Here is a 20,997-nt window from a genome sequence, read left to right on the forward strand (position 1 = left end):
TTGAGTTCATTATTCTGCTTTTCAGTATTTTTTGAATAAATTCACCAAGCGAATCTACGTTCAGAGATGATAGTGCATATGTGATAGCAGATCTGTCCACACGTTGTTAAAAGAATCTTCAATGTCAAAGAAGGCAACAATAGTGTTCCATCGATTTACTCTTACATGTAGTGACACAGACAGAAGTCTTGTATCAATTTTTTTTAAGGGTTTAAATGCAACCAATATTCCGTTTGGGTATGAAAACAACCTTAACTTCTCTCCATACTAGAGGAATATGGACCAGATTAAGGAAGCTAGCAAAAAATATATCAAGCTCTGACTTTAAAGGTTCGATCCCTGCCACCATCTGTGCCACCTAAAGTTTTATTCATGGGTACTGCCTCTTGCGAGGAATCGACAAATTCTCCAAGAGTAATTCTTGTCATGAAAAAGTACTTTCTCAAATTAGCCGTTCGGATTCGGCATATAAACTGTAGGTAGGGGTTTCACGTTGCAATCTACAACGAAAAATACTGTCTACACGTTGACGCGTACATTGACGCTTAAGTTAAGACACATTTTTAATTCAACGCTTTCACAATTGTCTGTCACCGTGTAATGTCACATACACATAAACTTTATTTTGTCAAGTCGTCTGATCGTTAAAGTTTTGCGACTCAAGGCATTGACATTGATACATTAACGATTCAAATACGGACGATTCAACTGACAGCATTGAACGGAGGATTTCATTCGTGTGAAAGTCAACGTTCTATTCACTAACACTGTAGTGTTTTGCGGTGAGTTGACAGAGCAAATGTTGATATGTTGGTGACGCCTCAGAGTCGACCTTTCACGTTGACCGTATATAATTGTAGCTTTAGAGTTTAAAATTTGTATTTTGACATTGTTCTTTGAGCGATGGATATTGGTGTAACATTGAACAGTGGAACGATTCTAACATTTATTTAGGCAAAATTGATTAATTCGGATTACATTCAGAGAATTTTCCTGTCTTGACTCAAGTGAATAGCTATTGTGTTCTTATAAAAGTCAGTAGCCTAGTTTGGTGATATTTTTCCAATTCACCAGTACCTCTATTATTTGTACTCACATCCCTTACATGCCTTCATACCCTGGGAAAAATCAGTCAGTGTAAAAAATTGGCACTAACTTGTTGGTGAGAATTTCAGGTCTGATTAACAATGATTGAATAGGTCTTGAAAAGTATTCAAGGTGGGAGTTAGTATTTTTGTGGCCCTTTTTGAGTGTTGCGATTTTTAAGAAACATTTAAACCAACAAGCCTCGGATACGGAAGGATTTACTGTTGACAACCCAAGCAAACGAAATAAGGACAACGAACTTCGGATCTGTACGTGGAATTTTAGGTCCCCTAACAGACTACGTGTAGCCGAACAATTAGTGGAAGCCCTAACCTGCTGCAACTAAGATATTACCGCCATCCAAGAAGTGCGATGGGATGCACCGGGCAACGTCTATTTGGGTGTGGATTTGTTGTTGGAATCACACTTAGGCAAACTCTTGAGTTTCAACAGTGTGAGCGAGTGTAAGCTTGTTGCCCGTTTTGTTGACTTTGTTCTGATTTTCTTAAGTTTATGAAAGATTTTTTTCGGTTCTAAATAAGATTATAATTTAAAAATATGTATGTAGGTTAAAGCTGAATTTTGGTCTGCTATTAAAAGAAATGCATGAAAAATTCTTTTTCTCTCTGCCTAATGCTCTACATCAGTGTTTTTACATTATAGAAGATTTTGATATTGTTAAATATTAATAATAAATTGTCTTAGGATATAATTTAATTATCAAGCCATTAATTTAATGTCAAAAGCCATATTTGCCTCTAAAGTCAAGAACCACAACGAATGTCCTTGAAGATTCCCCGACCTCGAAATCGAATATTCCTTTTGCGTTAATTATTTAAACACTTTATCGATTTTTATTTTTGTTCTTCTTCTTGTTTTGCAGTTTCACCGTGAAATGCTCATTATACACCTATAATTTTAAAGACGGTGGAATTATTTATGGAATGAAATTCCTTTGCAGGGTGTCTCAAAGGACCATCAGTGAAGTATGTATTTTTTAAATTTTATTTGGATTTTATAAATATTAACAAATAATAAATATCAAATTATAGACGTCTTTTTTCAAGACAAAGCTACATACGAGACAAACATTCAAAGATACACTCTTGCACAATAAGGCATCAATATAATAACGGGTGTCTTTTTTAATGTTTAGAACCTGAAGTTGGCAGCACTATTTTTACTGGCTCCCATTTTGTAAGGTGTGAAGTGATTTATTTAAAGTTTGATTTGGTATTTCAACATGAATAGGCTGAAGCCTCAACCTCGCTTCGAAATTGTGCAACATTATTTCCAAAATAATGCTTTTAAAGGTCTCCAAGATCGTGGGATTAACAGCGATATTGCATTTTTACGTCCACAAATCTTGGAAAAAGTCTTCGAAATTTAGACATCCACAAAAAAACTATGTCTGTGCCAATCGTGATGGTGATATACCAAAACCCGTTTATAAAGTATAGTTCCAAAAAGATTGCTTTTTGAATAAAGTAAATTTAATGTCAATTTAAAAAATCATGCCTGTTTCATTCAATTTTAAAAAATCACCCTATGCCCATCTAGCTTAAATGTCGATGTCCTACATAGAAAAGGTGTGTCCTAGGAACTTTTATACAACTTGTTGGAGATAGTTTTACAAAATCTTTCTACCTACTTTTAACTTTTATCGCTGGCACGTATAGGTACTGTTCTGGAAGGTAACTAACTAAATTATATACGAACATATAGGTATGTACATTGTACATATATGTTCAGATAAATAGTTTTGAAGCGGACGACAACAATGCAGATGGTTGTTGTTCTCATAATTTCTAAAGTCAAAATAAGTGACTTTTACATTGTTACATACTTTTAAGTGGATTAATTTGTACATGGTAATTTAATGAGTAGGTGAATAGGAAATTGTGTGTTTTATACAAGATTGAAGTGTATAATACACTTCAAGGACATGTTTAATGATATAGAAACCATAAAGTTTGAAAAATTATTTTAAGTGTGGTAATATTTTTGTTTTTGTTCCTATTCGCATTGCGCATTCCTTTAGACACACTCACTATGGTTGAAGTATCAATTAAAAGTTGCTTTAAACATTAAACTTTATACAAATGGAAGGGACTTTTTTATTTTAGTATAATAAGAGTGGATCTACGAGTATATGTGGGTCGTATTTAAATTTGCAGGTTGAACAAAATGTGTCATAGAGATTTCTAGGATATGCATTGCTGTTTCTATTAGAGATAGGAATTGTTATTAACTGTTCAAAGTAAATCATGGGAATATTGGATGAGGATGAATTTGAACACCTCCGGGAAAGGAACACAAAAACTCACCCATTCCTTTTGGCGAGCACTGTTGTCAGGGATGGAGAGGACCTACAGTTTAAAGCCCAAACCGATTGGGCTTTGAGAAAGTACTTTTAATGAATTAATCTTGAAGAATTATTCAATTCCTCGGAAGAGGCAGTACCCGTGAGAAAACTTTAGATGGCATAGGTCTCTGGCCTGACAGTCCAACGCACTAACCATCATGCCACGGGTTAGGTTAGGTTAAAGTGGCTGTCCAAGATGGAAACGTGCACACTTAGGCCACCTAAATGGCCCATTGTGATACCACATGAATCTTGAGGCTTCCTCCTAAGCTCAATGGAACCAGTTAGAGCCCCTTACGAAACGTGAGGGGCTGATTATGCTGATATGATTTAGATCGTTAAAGAAGAATTCTCCTAGGTAATTCTTGTATTTTCGAGCCAGAGCAGGGCATGTGCAGAGAAGATGAAGAACGGTTTCCTCCTCTTCCTCGTCCATACAGCTTCTGCAAAAGTCATTTTAAAATACGCCTAGTCGAGTGGCATGCTTTGCTAGCAAGCACCTTGAACGTTTTAAATCCAGTGTTGGCCAGATGTTTTTTGTGACTTGACATGTAATGTTGTTCCACCTGGTGCCTGCCCTTCTCACACCGTCTTGCATTAGCAACAGTTTGCATGTAGCGATTGGTATGCAAGTACGTGCCAAACGTGGTACGATGGGCTGTACTGTACCGTTCCTGCTGGCCCGGCACCGAGCAAAGGTGAATATTAAACTGTTGTGCTATCTACATTATGAACTGTTATAGAGTTTGTAGAGACAGAGCCCAGAGAATTGATAGCGGCCTGGCTAGCTGAGAAAATACGGATATCAGATGACGATATAACGTTTTCTTTAAGCCAGGAAAAGACTTCCTTTATCGAAAAAAGTTCCGCCTGGAACACGCTACAATGATTGGGAAGGCGGAATGAGAGATTTAATTTCAGTCGTTCAGAGTACACACCTCCACCAAACCCTACTTTTGTTTTTGACCCATCTGTATTGAAATGCATTGACTCATCTTTCAGGATATCCAATCATCCCAAAAAGATCTGGGAGGTATAGAAATTTCTGTCGAATTGCAGTTGGGGGATGTAGTCTGTGTGCTTTGGAATTGATTCTAAATACCTAAGAATTACGGAGAGGCCAATGTTGTTGTAAGTCCATTACGACGAAGCTTTTAGGCGAATAGCAGAGCTTGCAGCTATTTGTTTGCTAAATATGTCAAGAGGCGTTAGGTAGGTAGAGTTAGGAGGAGTCCAGTGCGGCAGATGTGGTCGTGCTAAGCGATCCGCTTATACATAGGCAAGCTGAACGTTGGACTTTATTTAACTTATCCCTGTTTATACCTTTCTCTAAATTAGTCCACCATACTGCCACACTGTACATTAAAATCGGTCTGATTACCGATGTGCATAGCCAATGCGTGATTCTGTGTTGTAAGCCCAGAATACCAATAGCTTTTTTGCAAGAAAAGAGAGCTAGAGTAGCTTTTGCTATTCCAATTTACTTTTTTATCTAAGACAAGACCCAAGTATTAAGCCTCGTCTGAGAATTTTAATTGGATTCCTTTAATAAAGGGAGGGTTGAAAAATGGAATTTTGTATTTCCTCGAAAATAAGACTTAATCGGTTTTGTGTGGTTTAACACTCAGTCCACAGCGATCATCCCAAAGTATTAGTCTGTCTAAGGCATTTTTTAAGAGTTTTTTTTAAGGTGTTAAGATGTTTTCCTGCTATAGCAACGTCGTCCGCATAGGTTATAAATCTGAATAAAGCTATGCTGATTTAATGCACGTGAACTACAAAAATACTTCTAAAGCCCGAAAATATTTCTATTAAAAGTTTCGACATGTTTTTGTCTTCCTTTTCTTGTTTAAAGGCTAAGAAAGTTTCGATATTGTTTTCATTAAGACAATAAATGTTCATTTATTAAAGTATATAGTCTAGTATAAAGAGCATGCCAATAATACAATTTTATTACATAAGAACAGCAGTGATTTTATTAGACTGAGAGCACATATGAATTTGGAATATATCTATTAACCCATCAGTTAGTTAAATTTTCCATAAAGAGTGCTAATTGAAACGAGCTTAATGATGTAGATTGAAATCAATTACTAGTATACATTAAGCATACATATGATTGCCATTTCGTATACTCTGCTGTTTTAAAGTGCTATTTGGTTCTCATTGTTAAGGCTTTTTAAATTACCCTAGTAGTATTTTTGAGAAATTCCAATTTTAAACAACAGAAACAAATTAGCGAAGGGTGATGTACCAAATCAGACAGTGAATAAAGTTAACACAAGGTTATGAAATAATTTATAATTTCATAAAAAGGGAGACCTAGGAAAAAAAAGGCAGTAACTTAGCTATTCATTGAATGGAGAATTTTACATACCTAAAAAAACTACCATACAAAAGACAAAAGTTGTAAAATCTATTCGAGCAAAATGTGCATATATTAAATAACGATTGATTGCGAAATTCAGAAAAATGTTTGAAGATTATTTCATACAAATGTTCAATCCGCCTAGTCCATAACCTTTCGAACATTTCTGCCGGTATGTCACAAATAAATGTTTGATTATTCAGTGCGTCAGTCAAAATGGGCTCATAACCGTTCAACCGTTCTCCAAACTCGCCTCTCAATTTGTCCATTGTTGCGTATGCTGTGTGGCATGTAACATCGTCCGGTTGAAATAACATGTCATGCGAGACAAAAAAAAGTTTGTAACGCTCGCCATTCACAGTAACTTTGCAGTACGCCTTATCATTGAAATACGGCCCAATGATTCCGCCTGCTTATGACCCAACCCAAACAGTAACTTTTTCTGTTTGCATCGGTATAGTTCTTGCAATGATTATGACTGCTCTTCGATCCAATTACGGCTTCTTCATCCATTAAAGCAGAAATGAGTTTTGTTGCTGAACAACATTTTTCGATAAAGAAGTGGATCTTCATTTAAGAATCCATTTACCAAAACCAACAGCTCGAATAGCTACCTCTATAGGTCTATTAAACTGACCATTAACCAGACTGATGTTGTTTGACAGTAACACATAACACGAAACGTACGCGAGCTGTCAAAACCAAGTGTTGCCTAAAATAAATAAGCAACAAAATCATCCATCAAAACTACTTTTGAACAGTGCGACCACGAAACTAATATATTTCTAAAAATATGACCTAAAATGCTCAATTTTTACTACTTTGCTATCACATTGTATTTCGTGTTAAAGGGTCCACCAAACTTTACAACCTTATTTTGAAAGTGCTTGTTTCTTTACTTAAGACGTTTCAAAACTTATTTTTTTTAAATCTCATAATCAAAATATGAAACAAATTTTTTTTTGCCATTTATCAAAAAAGAACTTTGTTTAAAAAATACTTAAAAACTGATAAAAACAAAATAATAAACTATATATGCATGTAAACATCTCATATTTAGCACACAGCGCGCCGGCCGGCTGGCATAAACGCGTCGATTCGACGACGATTGCTGCGTGAATAAAAATTAGAACTACAAAAAATACATATCACTCATACGCCCCGTGTTTTCCAGAATACATTATTTGTTTGTTTACTTGTTTGTTTATAAAATGTAGAATTAATATTTATCTCGCATTCAAAATTCGCTTAAAATGAATGTTCAAAGCGTTAGTGGTCGCTCCAAGGTCATTCAGTGGTGGTGGTGTGGCAAATAAATTTAAATTAATTTCCATCATAAGCTTTGCATTCTATATTGGAAGCAATAGCTTGAACGATATAGATAAAGTATATTTTCGATGCGCCAATTTAATATCTAAAAGAAAATATTCTTAAAATTGTATTATTGTTGTGTCAGTAAAATATAATAAATGTACATTTGCATGTTTTTTTAAGCGCATATTTATACTGTCGTTAACCTTTTTCAGTCAACAAAGAAATATTAATGCCAAAGCATTTGGAAAGTTTTCAACTTGCATAATTTAATCTAAAAAACTGTTTGTTTTCATTCATTCATCCATCCATCCATTATGAGTCAAATTGAATGAGATTGAATGTATTTTTATCTATGTGATACCGGATGCAAGTAATGTACTATCCCATTTTGCAATTTGAACATAAAATAAGGTGGCAGAATTGAGTGGAATAGAATGTGCATGCAATATAAATAAATAATAATATTTTATTAAATTATTTTATCTTTGCCGAGCACAAAACATCTAAATTATAGGCAACTGCTCCGTAATTTAGTCACAAAACACGTCGGCTATTGCCACTAATTCTAAATTATGATTCTATCCTTGGACAGGGAAGATAAATTAGATTATATTAAAGAATATTCATACAGACATTATATTGGGTAGTGTCTGTGTATGTTTATTCATATGTGTGTGTGTAAAAAGGAGCAAAGTTCGCACAAAAATATATGCCAAGTTTCCATTCACAATAATTTTGTGTTGATGTATTTGTTTTGTAGATTCACCTTAGCTATTGTACGAGAATATCAGGGCCGGAGATAGCATAAAGACGCCTTGACATACAGGCAAATATATCCCAGGGGTCGTTGTTCTTAGTTTTGTTGATTTTCTCAACTTATGAAAATCAAAACAAGCTATAGAAACATTTGGGAATTTCATAAATTACCCAATGGAATAAAACTTAAAAAAAAAAAACAATATTGATAACAAAAGACTTCAATATTGAACAGCATTATCTACTTAATATTTGTATTTCAATAATAAACAAAAACCTCTCGTTGATATCTGATAATATTGTGGAAGTAAACAGGGTAAAATCTTTAAGAGGAAAGAGTGAGATATGACTATGTGAGTCTCCTCAGTTTGGCTTTTAACAACATTTAAGAAAATGTGGCAAAAAGAAAGGTTTTCATTTCCCTTAGCGAAATGGTTTGTGAGAAGAATGGTTAGAAACTAAAAACAGTTGATAGGAGTTTTCCTATTGCAAAATAAAGGTCAATTAAAGAAAAACGGATTTGTCCAAACGCGATTTAGAAGGTCAATTTTCATTGTTTTCGTTAGCACGCTAGCAAAACCACTGCGAAAGCTTTTAAACAAGTTGTTTTGGACGGATTCAAGTCTGAAACCCATAATATAAATGCTGGTGTACCCCAGGGCTCCGTTTTGTCTCTGACCCTTTTCCTCATTTTTATAAATGATCTCTTGTCTGCTTCTTCTAATCCACATTGTTTCACTGACAATAGAACTCTCAGCTTTTCATATTCGTTTCCAGACTCACAACCCTCTTGTTTGGATTCGACCTACACAACATTTGGAATACAAAACAGAGTGGAATTTAATTCTTCGAAAACCTAATGCTGTCTTGTATCGTTAAAGCAAGATATACCTTCTTTGCCACTATCCATGAGTGGCATTTGAATCAATGAAACTTAAAATCTCGACATCCTCAGAATGTGCATCAGCAACCAACTTTTGTGGACCGATCACATACGCGATGTCGCCAAAAACGCCGCAAGATGTCTAGGTTTCTTGAGAAGATGCAAGAAATGTTTCTCTCCTTCTGATCTGGATACAATCTGCAAAACCTATATACGTCCGAAACTTGAATATAACTCTCATCTCTGGGCTTGTTCTCCAGTAATTTATTTAAGCCTCTTGGACAGTATTCAAAGAAGAGCTTTTAAAATGATTGGTGACATTAACATCATCAACTCGTTTACGTCACTTGAACGCCGAATAAAAGTTTCTTGTCTCAACATTTTTTACCGTTATATTAATGGACTGTGCTCTATTGAAATATTCAATTGTATTCCTCCTCTCAAACAATTTAACCGTAATACCCGCGCTTTTAGGAATGCCCATCAGTTTACCCTTGAGCCAAACTTCGTCCGTACTATGAAGTGCAGAGATTCATTTTTAAGCCGTACTAAGCGAATGTGGAATGCCTTGTACGCTCTATCTTTCCCTGTCATTGTAATGTTCAGGAATTCAAAATCAATGTACACTGACACCTCTTATCCAACCCTTCCCTCTTTTTCTAATGCTCACACTGTGTCTTTGGCATATTAAAGGTACACAAAACCCTTTTAGTGTTCGCTTACTATAAAAAAAAACTACCATGCGTCGATTTTTCTAAGAGTTTTACAAAATATTAATAAAAACATTTAGTGTAAGGAAAAAAAGTTTGAAGTCATCTTCCTTTGGTCTCATAATACTTGAGTCGAAAATTATATCTTATTAGATTTTGAAGGGTATTGTTTTCTAAAATAAGTTGTCAATTGGATTTTTTTTTAAAATCAACAAAAATTGTTTGTATATGATAAAACGGGTTCGATTTCAATATCTTTTATTTTATTTTTCTTTTATCTTTATCTTTTATTTATTTAATTGTTCAGAAGATTTTTAGTCGAAAACCAATTTTTAACAATTTTAGTAGTACCGGTTGGAGATTTCTGAAAAATCAAATGTTTTTTTAATAATAAATAAAAGTAAAGCCAATATCTTTGACTGTCGCTAAGAAATTCAAGTCGGAAATAAATTTTATCAGCTTTTAGTAGTATTGGTTTTTATTTTTCAAAAAACAAGCCTTTAATTCTATTTTTATCAAATATAATTTTTTGCTGACGAAATATTCAAACATTTTTTTTCAGTTTTTTTTTTGTTCAATTATAAAAAAACCGTAATTTGATTTTTTTAAATTTAAATCAATGTTAAACAAATTATATTATAACTTTTCATTTATTCGAGGTCACATTTTTTTAAATTGCTTTAATAAATATACCATTCACTCCATTAATTTGAAAATCCTTTATGCATCTTTTGATGCTAGAATCTTTATGAGAACGTTTATTTGAAGTGGTTATCTCTGATGGTTCTTGAGATATGGCCGAAGAAAAAAAACATCCCAAACGTAAGGGCGCGTACGAACGTACGCACACACAGACTTTTAATTTAGATTCTGAGGACCTTGAAGCATCGAGAAATGTCAAAAATTTCAATTTGACAAACTGGACCGACTACATTTTCTTTCTTTGGGAAGTTAAATAGCTACAGTTTGTTAGGGATTTCGGACTGGTGGCAATAGTTCTTCTAAAATGAAGTTTAAGAGCGCAACAGATCAATGATTTATCAGACAGAACTATCGGTTCCGTAACATTTTTTCTAATCTTAGTCAAAAAGTCGATTCCTTTCTACTGGTTCTGTAGATCCGACCACCACAGATCTGACGAGGTGGAGAACCTATATTTCCTTCCATGCGTTGTTGGCGCCAAGAGAAAGCAAATTCAAGTATGTATAAGTAGCTATTGGAATTTCGTTTACTATCTGCATAACTAGTTCATGGTATTGTTATAGATAACATAGATATATACGAGACAACAGCTTGTCCAGACTACAAGGATATTTCATAACATGTATGTTTACATATATATACATATATAAGAACAGATAAAGATATTCGTGGATAAGATAGGTACATTTTTACACATATATTGTATCTGGGTGAAGCTATATTGATTTTTATTTCAAGGTTAGTAAATGTAGTTTAATTGATTTATGAACAATAAATGTAAATTATTATTTTTTGCTCTACCTTTTTCTACATTTATAAACTTGGAGACGAAAATAAAGTATTTCAGAGACATTAAAAGGAACAAAAATAAAATATGTATATCCGTTTGTTTGTTTGCTGTGTGAATCTCTACTTTACAATTACTATTGTTAGGGGAAAAAAGTAATTAATTCCTATTCTAGAGTGACTGGGAATTGAATGGAAGTAATTACAGTCAAATTTCCTTAAATCGATGGTATATAATGAAATTTTTAAATTTACTTATTCTGATATTTCCCTCAAATATGAATTTAAAACACGAAATGCATAACAAATCCGGGAATTATAACTTGAACTATAATATGACTTCTGGGGCCCTACTATGTAACTCGATTCTACTTTTGATTCTATTCGAAACTCATTTCCGATTCTACTTTCAAATCGTCCTACGTATGAAAGTAGAATCGGATGCCAGTTATATCAAATTTTTTTTCAAACAAATTTGTACTTTCGAACGAGTATTGAGTTGTTTTACAGTTTAAAAACAAAAAAACATCAAATTTTTGGACAAGAATAATTATTACAAAAATGGACACCGTTTAAATTTGGTTCAATTTGCAAGGAAATGAGAGATATTTCTAAAACAATGTGAGTGAGAAAAGGTTTGTACATATGTGCATATATGGTAGAATATTTGAACACATTCTTAATGAAAAATATATACTTTTGTTTTAGTTTTCTTAAGAGCCATATCATCCTACATGACTACTCGCAGGAGATAAAATGCTGTTCCGACTATCATGAAGTTATCAGCAGCATTGCATTTTTTGGCAACAGGAGGTTACCAAAACCAAATCGGTGGTGACAAAAACGCTGGAATTGCACAGCAAACCATGTCAAAAATACTTGACGAAGTTTTGACTTCAATTTTAAGAGTCATGTGCAAGCTGATGATGAATTTTGAAATAATTGAAGAAGAGAAACGAAAGTCAAAACGCTATTTTTTGAAAAATCAAGAATTCCCGGTGTAATTGGGGTGGTAGATGGAACACATATTCAACATTTTCTTTACACTTTGACAAAAAAAACTTAGCTCGCAAACTCATTTGATGTAGAGTGATTATTTTCGATGTTGCCTTGTTTTAAATTCTACTTTCGAGTTACGTTGTTCCTCGTTTATTCGAAAGCTCATAAGAATATAGTTGGCACTCCTAGAACTATTCGATTTTCGTTGGTTCGAAAGTAGTCAATTAGGTACATAGTACCAAATTTTTGGAATTCGGGCAATTTCATTGTAGAATCGAGTTACATAGTAGGGTCTCAGTACATAGATTATTGAGATATTTAAATAGTTGTCCTGCTACTTGAGAGAAGTGCTATTCAACGTTTAAGCGATCATTTAAATAAGTCTAACCGTTTTAGTGATACAAATAGCTTGTCTAACCTCCTTTTGTTCTACTTATTGAGATACATTTAAATTTTCGTTTTGATAAAATCCGACATAAAATCTTTAAACATTTCCTTTTTTATTAATTAAATACTTAGCACATATACTTTACATAAAAATTAACTAAGAGAGATTTGACTGTTTGTAGTTTTTACTTTTTTCGCACTCAAGGCTATTTTCGGTTTCATTTATTATTTTAGAAGCAAAATGAATTTGTCCTTAGGATTTTTTTTTAATGGCATTAAAAAAAGAAAAAAATATATGTGTTTTGACTAAAAAGGAACTGATCGATAAAATTATAAAAAATAATAAAGTACTATATTTATATTTGTTTAAACATTCAAAAAAGCTATTGAATTTTAACAGTTTGCCATTTGTTTTGCAAATGCGGTTTGTGCGGTGAATAGTTAGTTACTTTGATGTTCTGAAAGAAATAGACTATGGTAATATGAGCCTTGGCCTTTTATATTTTGTAAGCCTCGCTTTCCTCAAATGATTTAAGTAATTTTAATGAAAATTTACATTTAGGTTTGTCTAGGGCAAGTTGCAGGTAGATACTGTTCACAAATCTTTTAACGTAATTTTGCGACGGTCTATTTAGGGTGCAACACTAACTCAGCTAACAATGACTTTAACAATTTAAATTTAACTTTTATTTCTTTCACATATATTTCATATATTTATGGCGTATAGTGTTCTGAGTTTATAGAAATTAAACTGGCCAAAATAATAGAAACACTTGCAGAAAAAATGTATACGATATTTTTGTTTAACAAATTATTTACAATATTTTTAATTTGCGATTAATTTGGACATTAGCAATATGTGTACTGACACTGCACTTTAAAAAAAAAACATCCACTAGTCATTTTAGCAATACAGAAATAAGAACACATCCATAAATGAGATAATCTTACTTAATGTCAAGCAAATTGAAAACATCCGTTTAAAATTACTCTTAAAGACGAAAGAACTTAAATAAGAAAATCTGAAGCTAACCCTATAGTATTGTTGCGGTAAATTTTACCACAACAAGTTTCACCTCCCTTGTTGCTAACTACTCTTAATGAGTTCTTACTGCGGCCGCAAAATTCTGGAAGAGTTTAGTAGAAACCTGGACCATCCGCCAGTGACCTGCTCTTCTAGCATTTTGGGAAAGCAAATTTAACAGGTCCTACCAAAGTGTGCGAAAGGATTCCACACCAACGAACTGTGCGACGGTTGGCCCACATATTGGATAAACAATATCGTCAAGGCATGAAGACGATACCCATGCCCAACAATGTGTGTAGAAAAGTCACACCAACTTCAACGTAGTATGGCCGAGGACCCACCATCAAGTACATAATTAGTAACGATAGAAAAATCACTCCAAGAATATCTTAATAACTTTTATTTTAATTATAGGCTTGGCTACCGACTTCCTTTAACACCACATAAGTAGTCTTTCCTCAACTAAAAACTAGCGCGTGTAAATACTCGGTAATGCGAGGAATTCCATATGATTTTTTCAGAAAGTCTTGGCTGGAATGGGTTGGAAAGTGAAGAGCTGAACTCACTCATTGAGCTACTGGGTGATCGCATCACCTTTTAAAGAGATCGCGTGCGATGAAAGATGTCTGGCTTCTCGGTCGCACACCCCAATCTTATGGATGGAGGCAGTTGCGGGACCGAGACAGATCGATCACCACGCAAAAGATCCGAGAGGATTGCCTAAGGGCAGGTAGCCGGAAGGGTCAAGCTCGCCATGATGATGGCCACTTTTTGGATTGCGCCCAAAGTTATTAGACGAAGGAAAAACCGTGTGAAGGATTTTGTTTTAAAAAAACCTACATTTTGTTGGAATGTCGAGAAAAGTTTTCTTTGAGGAAGGACTACGATAGCTGTGGTGGAAGTGGAAAAGTTAAGTATAGTGTTTTCTTTGTTTTTTTGAAAGATATTGTTTTTTTTCGTCCTTTTGACCTTCGCGTCAAAAGTCCGTTTTTTTTGTTCCCGGTACTACGGAAAGTGTTTAACCGTTTTCGAAAATTTTCTTGAAGTGATTTTTCTTGTTTTTTTTTTTTTTTGTATTCTAATTTTGGTTATCGATTAATAATCTTTCTTTTGTTTGCAATACATTTATTGAGAATTGACCTTCTGTCAATCTCCATAATGCAATTTGTATCTTTTCCTTTTTTTTGTTAAAAAAGATCCTGGTTTTTAATCCCGGCTTCGGCCAAGGTTTTCCAGGCAAATAAATACAACTTAAATTTCCCATCCGGAAAACAAAACCTTTCTTGTATTTCATTCTTTGTTTGAAGACTAATTTTCCAGCTTCTGGTTTTGGTAAACTTCCAGTAAAAAGTTTCCTGGCGCCCACTTTAAACAATACGACTTGGAGAAATTCACCTCGTCATACTTCGATATCATTTTGATATCAATTTTATATCAATTTTATTAATCACCTCGATTAATAAAATATTCACTAATGGAAACCCCCCCTTAAGCTGAGCTACCGTGCTGGCAATACTTTTATTGCTACCTGTGGTGAATTCTTTCACCTGTTTGTCATATCGACTGACGTTTCTCGTAAAGTGTCATAATAACTCTCGCGGCACATCGGCGGTGTGCAATTTCAATTTTGTTTAATTTTAAATCATTTAAAACAAAAAGAATTTAATTCGCATCTTCGACAATATTGGATTCGGAAATCCAATATTGTTTTTAAAACAATCGGAATTATATTCAGTCCGTCGGGTCGGTATTACGGTGGAAAATTTCACTACAGTATGCCATCGTAAAGCAGATTCATTTTGGAAAAGTATCATATATATTTCATTCATAATAAGTTCTCCTTTTTTCGTGTCAAAACCATCAAGGTGTCAAAAGAAATAGCATTTTTTGTAGATTATACGAATTGTATATTTATTGAATAATCATTTATAACTTGTTGAAAAGCTTAACTTTTGAAACACTGGAGCCTAATTATGGGATTCGCGGCGAATTGTTTTGTTAGCGAGTTTTCCATTTTTCATTTATTTTTTTTTTGCCTTCTTCGTTTTGAATTCGACCAATTAACGGATTCCAATGCGAATTTGAAATGTCATAATGTTTGTTGGCGAGTTAAAATCCAACAGCTTTTTTTTTGACGGATTCACAGGCGAAAGAGTGTTAACTGTTCAATTTCGTGGATTCTTTCTTGATTGTAATTATATACTAATTTGAGTTAGCTATATTTTATTTTTATTTTATAAAGTTTTCAATAAATCACCGCAAATTTCACAAATTCAATCAAAACAAAACACAATTTGTGAAAATCTGTCAAATCACTGGAATAAAAGAAGAAAAAGTCAAACCCAAAGTGTCAAACCACTGGAAAATAGGAAGAACTATTTTGGCTTCGCCGCGAATTTGTTAATAGAGAAATACGATAAGAGTCAAATTTGAAAGGTCGATTTGAAAACGATCGGCCTAGAAACCCATAACTAGGCATCTGGTAAAATAATTTATGAAAAAAATGGTTTGTGTATTTGAACGAACTCATCGAATACACACACCATTTTTTGATAAGTTAAATTCCCGGTATTTTATATTGTTTGGGACGAGGTCTTTCTTACGGTATGACCGGCCATATTAAGAGCTAAGCCAGGTGATGAACCGTAAGAAATGTTGTTGTGAGCGTTGAAAACTCAGCTCATCATTCAGTTACATCTCATTGTGTTTTATATTTCGATTCTATTGAGTTTGTGGTTTATTCATAATATTTCTAAATATTTCGTCAACGGGGATAAAGTATTGTTTAGCAGATTTGTTTGAGTAATTTGAGTTGAATGTTGCGTCCCTGTGGGTAGGTTTTATATTTGAGACACCAGCAGGATGAAAAACAAAGTTTCTCGTAATAAAAATTAATAACGTCTTAGCTCAGACATTATGCGGTAGGTAAGTAGACACTAATAACTTAAAGGTGGGAAAATGAAATGGCAAAATCAGCAAGTGTGTAAGTAAGAATAGAATAATTAAAGGATATTTCATTTGAAATAGTTTGGAACAGGATTTTTATGTTGACATACTATGAATGTTTGCTGTAGAAATAGATCTCTGACCTTTTCAGCACTAGAGTAGTAAACTGTAATGTTAGCGAAGCTCTGATTTTAAAGAAATAAAATGTATGTTCTTAAGTGGTTTCCTCAAATACTGGTAGACCTTAATCTCATTGAGCGGACCCTTTAAATAAATTTAAATTTACTGTTAAAATATATTGTTCGAAGCTCGAATCTAGTGTTTGTATGTTTTTTTTTAATGACTAAAATGGACATTAAAATCTTAATAGCCAATATTACGTTTTAAAAATTCAAAATTATAAAGAATTATAAAAACATTTACCATTGAAATAAATTATTTTAAATTTAGATTTGTTGCCTTACACAAGTGCTAAAGACATAATTGTCAATTGTTTTAAACAATTTGTTCATAGCTGTATACCTTGCAGAGTCATAATACAGTGTGGATAGAATTCTGATAAAAAACTGATAATTTCGAGTTTTTATGACTTTTTCTACCTGGTCCTAATTCTATTATTGATTTAAGATTTTCCAAAAGAACATTTATTTTATTTAATACTAAATGAGTAGAACTAAATATGAACCCCAATATTGATAAACAAAATATAGTTACTAAAGCTCCCGGGAAGCAGTTGGCAATTGTAATTATCAATTGTAATTACTCTTACCATGAAAGCTTAAATAACTATACTTTTATTTTTAAATAAGGTAAGTAATGTACAGACAGCAAAGAAAATTAAATACAATTAGTACACATTTGCTATCTAGTTCCAAAAATAACAAGTTCAGGAATTTGATTCCTTGAACAATTGCAGATTTTTCTTGTGAAATGTTTTTCGTTTCGTTTTGTTTTGTATTTTTAAATTTATTTTTAATTTTGGCAATTGAAAAAGTCCAAATGTATATACACACTCCCCCGCCTTTGAAGCCATCTTATATATGTTAGGTACGAATATAATATTATTTCATATGCGCATTTAAGTTGGTTCGTTTAAATTTGGCATTCGAACCTGGGGGTCCAGGCCACGAAGATCCATCGCAATATAAGCAGCTATAGGTGCAACGTCATATTGTGGCTTTAGCGAAGCAAATACTTTGCAAAACATAGGAGTGAAAATATTTTGGTTTGCATTCTAGAAATTTAGGGTGTCCTAAAGGTGAAATTGTTTTCGAAAAGGCGGTGATTGAATTCAATTAATGTTTCGTTTCTTCTTTAAAAAAAAATTAGTCAAGCGTCGATTTCAGACTGTTGATTGCAAAAAAATAAATAAAATTAACAAAATAAAATTTAAGGCATTGAGAATGGAGTATTTTTTGTTTGTATATTTGTTTGCAGTATAAAAATATTTTATCAACATTGATTAAGCAAAGAAACACATGTTTTTTTCAAGGTTAAATTTATGAGTCACAGTATATGGTAATTCTTTAAGATGTTGAAAAGTGATATTTAAATTGAAAACATTTATAATTAATACAAATTATGAGTTGATTGTGTATTGTAGGTACAGCAAAAAAAAGATGAGCGTAAAAGTCTGATTTTTTTTCCTATTATAGTTCCTATTCAATTTTAAGAAGATATTAATTCGAGTTTATAAAATTCTCTGTTCAAACCAAATAACTTTGTACTCAATTTCTTATTTGATAAGTTTTATTTCTAAAAACAATTTTTTTGCATTTCTGCCATAAGTTCTGTTACGAATATAAAACAACATAATATAAGGAATACAATGTTGGAAACAATAATAGAAAACAAATATCTTTTTCTTTTTAACTTCCCATAGGAAGTTATTGTAATGGGTCCGATTTGTCAAATCGAAAATTTTGACATTTCTCGACGTTTCAAGGTCCCTAGAGTCGAAATAAAAGATTTTTAGAAAGATGTCTGTGCGTGCGTGTGTACGTACGTTTGTACGTCCGTACGTCCGTACGTCCGTACGTCCGTACGTTCGCGACGTTTTTTTCGTCGTCCATAGCTCAAGAACCGGAAGAGATATCGACTTCAAATAAATTTTGTTATACAGATAATAAGGCAGAAAGATGCAGAAAGGGCTCTCAAAAAAATTGCGTGGGTGGTTTTTTTACCATAGCAGTTTGAAAAAAAGGTAAAAATTTTGGTTAACCCTAAATATCTTACGAACCAAAAACGCTAGAGACTTGAATTAAATTTTATATAATATATTGTAACGTGATACAAAACAGGTATATTTTTTGAAAAAAATCAATATAACGGTTTTTTTTATAAATCAAAAAAACTAAAAAAAAAAATTTGTAACCCCCAAAATTTTACGACTGAAATATGATTTCATCTCTAAAACAGTTTTGTGCAACGACGAATAATGTTTTTGACATCTGATAAAATTTTGAGAAAAATCTAATTGACAGTATTTTTTACAAAAAATAAAAACCTAAAAAAAAATTTAAAAAAGTTGGTAAAAATTGATTTTCGACTCAAATATCTTTTCAAAACTTTGAAATATTGGCTTTAATTTACTTTTATTTTTCAAAACATCTTGTTGTCAACATTCAGTTAAAGTTTGAAAAAAATCGATTTGACAGTTTTTGTACAAAAAATTAAAAACCGAAAAAAAATTAACAAAAGTTCGTAAAAAATGATTTTCGACTCAAATATCTTTTAAAAGCTTTGAAATAATAGGTTTTAACTAATTTTTTCTTATAAGAAATATTGTTTTCAACATTAGGACAAATTTTGAGAAAAATCTAATTGACAGTTTTTTTTACAAAAAATAAAAACCTAGAAAAAAATTTATAAAAGTTGGTAAAAATTGATTTTCAACTCAAATATCTTTTCAAAACTTTGAGATATTTTTTTTAATTTACTTTTATCTTTCAAAACATCTTATTGTCAACATTCAGTTAAAGTTTGAAAAAAATCGATTTGACAGTTTTTGTACAAAAAATTAAAAACCGAAAAAAAAAATTAACAAAAGTTCGTAAAAAATGATTTTCGACTCAAATTTCTTTTAAAAGCTTTGAAATAATAGGTTTTAACAAATTTTTTCTTATAAAAAATATTGTTTTCAACATTAGGACAAATTTTGAGAAAAATCTAATTGACAGTTTTTTTTACAAAAAATAAAAACCTAGAAAAAAATTTATAAAAGTTGGTAAAAATTGATTTTCAACTCAAATATCTTTTCAAAACTTTGAGATATTGGCTTTAATTTACTTTTATCTTTCAAAACATCTTGTTGTCAACATTCAGTTAAAGTTTGAAAAAAATCGATTTGACAGTTTTTGTACAAAAAATTAAAAACCGAAAAAAAATTAACAAAAGTTCGTAAAAATTGATTTTCGACTCAAATATCTCTTCAAAAATTTTAAATATTGGCTTCAAGCTAATTTTATCTTATAGGAAATATTGTTTTCAACATTTGGTAAAATTTTTAAAAAATTCGAATAGACAGTTTTTTTTACAAAAAATAAAACTCTAAAAAATAACAATACCTACTAAAACTTGGTAAAAATTTACTTTCGGCGCAAATAGCTTTTCAAAAATTAAAAAAATTTTCTTCAAACTTATTTTATTTCACGAAAATTATTGTTTTCAATATTCAGTAATTTGTATATAAAAATCCAACAGTTCGTTTTTTCATTAAAAAAAATCTACAAAAAATAGTACGCAAATTTGGTAAAAATTGGTACGAGTACATATAGACAAACTTTGAAGCAAGACAAATCGACAGACGGGATGGGAAGTTATCAGTGTGGGTCGCATCCCAGCCTCTTTTTTTTGTATATTATACGCGCACTCAAGGAGATATGAATACCCTTATCATAATTAATCACATTGCAAGCAATTAAGAAGGGAGCATAGGATTAGAAAGGAGATACCGATGCACATTGGGTTGAATGTCTGCACATTGTAATGAGTGGGAAACATTGAGTCTGGTAAAGCATTCCACATTCGTGTGGTGCGACTGAAGAAAGAATCTCTGTACTTAACAGCACGTCCGAAATTGGGCTCAAGGGTAAACTGATGAGGATTCCTAGAGGAATGGGTATTACGGTTGAATTGTTTGAGGGGAGGAATGCAACTGGCTATTTCATTAAAGCATTGTTTATGAAAGTAGCGGTAAAATAATGACAGGCATGAAACCTTATGACGGTGCTCGAGAGATACAAAAGTTTCAGTTAGACAACGGTCAACTATCATCTTTAGAGCTCTTTCGAATTCTGTCTAGGAGACTCAAGTAGGTTATAGGAGCACCTGCCCAGATATGGGAATTGTACTCGAGTTTCGGACGAATATAGGCTTTATAGATTATAGCAAGATCAGTAGGAGTAAAAAACTTCTTGCACCTTCGAAGAAAACCTTAATCACTCCACAACAAGTGGTTTGTACTGCACATACCTAAGACTGAAAGCTGTTCGGTCTCCTCGATGCAAGTACCACTCATGGATAGTGACATAGGGGAAAGGTTACGCTTTTGTGACAGTAGACAGCATTGAGTTTTCAAAGCATTAAATTCTACACGGTTTTTGATTCCCCATTGGACAATGATGTCAAGATCAAAATTTAATGAGCTCATCATACGCTGTCGTTGGT

General features: G+C 32.6%; 1 protein-coding gene across 2 annotated transcripts in view; it reads right to left on the minus strand.

Annotated features, from left to right (window-relative positions):
* Nucleotides 1–20,997, minus strand: part of LOC129943488 (protein real-time) — a 65,069-nt gene that overhangs the window by 10,032 nt on the left and 34,040 nt on the right. The window lies entirely within an intron of this gene.

The sequence above is a fragment of the Eupeodes corollae genome, chromosome 1 (assembly GCF_945859685.1).
Source record: "Eupeodes corollae chromosome 1, idEupCoro1.1, whole genome shotgun sequence".
In the NCBI taxonomy this organism is placed as follows: Eukaryota; Metazoa; Arthropoda; class Insecta; order Diptera; family Syrphidae; genus Eupeodes; species Eupeodes corollae.